The sequence below is a fragment of the Otolemur garnettii genome, unplaced genomic scaffold, assembly GCF_000181295.1.
Source record: "Otolemur garnettii isolate 467f Iridium unplaced genomic scaffold, OtoGar3 scaffold00012, whole genome shotgun sequence".
In the NCBI taxonomy this organism is placed as follows: Eukaryota; Metazoa; Chordata; class Mammalia; order Primates; family Galagidae; genus Otolemur; species Otolemur garnettii.
In genome coordinates, this window is record NW_003852407.1 from 13,524,342 (window position 1) to 13,525,939 (window position 1,598).

Sequence of the window (1,598 nt, forward strand, 5' to 3'; positions counted from 1 at the left end):
CTTTGCTACTTAGCAAGAACTGGCAGCTTTTCTTATGGTCTGACTGGATCTGGAATTAACATGGTTATTTTTGTTTAAACATAATAGCAAAGAAGAACTTGAGCTTATATGCAATTTGTCCTTATCAAGCTCAGACATATTTGTTTGTGCACAATCAGCATGCCTGAGTGATGTCAGAAGAGCTCTGAAAACAATACATTCTGAAACCAGAGTTGTTAGTGGGTGGAACCCTCCCAAATAATAAGCATTGTACACATGATTGGAGCTAAAATGAGTTATTTAGTCCAATACAACATTCTTTAGTCCATACAACATGTCATATGGCTCAGAAACAAAATGGGAATGAGAAAAATGAAAGGGAATGGGCTAAACGTGGAAGAAATTATCTTTTTGAGTGGGTGCTCTCTATAAGCCCTTAATAACTAGTTGTTGAATGAATTGTAACTTTGAAATAAACAAGTAAGATTATGTTTGTGTGTATGAATGTGTATACACACATAGAGATACATCAAATGGCATAATAAAGATATCATAAATGCTTTCATGTACAGGGTTGATATTACTGATGAATTGCCCCCCACTGAGATATTGAGGACCGTTAGTGTAGTCCTGGGCTTCCTATATCCTGTGGTTGCTTGCCTTTTGCATGACAGTGTGTTACCCTGGACTTTCTGCACTCTGCATGTGCTCCATCCTGTGTGCACCCAAGCTATTCATGATTACATGGCCATTTCCATGCGCATGTGTTGATACATAACCATTCTTTCAGACTTTGTTCTCAAAGAGAAGACAACCCTTATTGTAGATATTGTGATTCTAGTTCACATTGTTAATGTTATTCCAATTTGCCTTTGTACACATGTATACAAAAAAAAAATGAGTGTGCACTCTTAAAACAAATGCCCTTTGCCTGTCAATGTTGTTGGCAAGATATAATATTCTGCCACCTATGACTTCCTAGTCTACGCTTCAGCCCTTACTTATGACCTTTAAGCATACCTCAGGAGTTGATGGCTACAATTAAATGTATTGACGGACATGTTAAGAGGAGTTTATAGCTATTTTATACCAATTTCATGAAAATGATACTGCTAAATTATGAGGAAGATTGAATATAAAGAAGATAAAAACTCAGGAAATATGTTCTAAGTGATAGAGTTGCAAAGAAAAATATTTGTCTACTTTTTGGACTCATAAGATATCAAAATACAACCACCCAGTTTGTCTTATTTGCTGAAGCTTTTTGTATCAGTAAATTCTAATAGAGAATATTGATTTATAGCCCCTGTACCAACAGATCAGATTCATAAAATTGCTGTGAGGCCTTGGAGACATAAATTTTAAACAAACAAAAAAAAAATTAAGAACATTCTGATGAAGATAGTTGGTAAAACCACACTTTGAGAATAATCACAGCCTTGTTTCTCCTCTTCGATTTAGAATTGATCCCCTAAATTTTTCCAAAATTATTTTCTTAACACAATAAAGTAAATGAGGTGACCAGTATGATGTAAACATTCCAAATTCTATATGAAATCAGCACATGTACCCCATAAATGCATTAATGTATACAACATGATCTACCTCTTTATGATTTA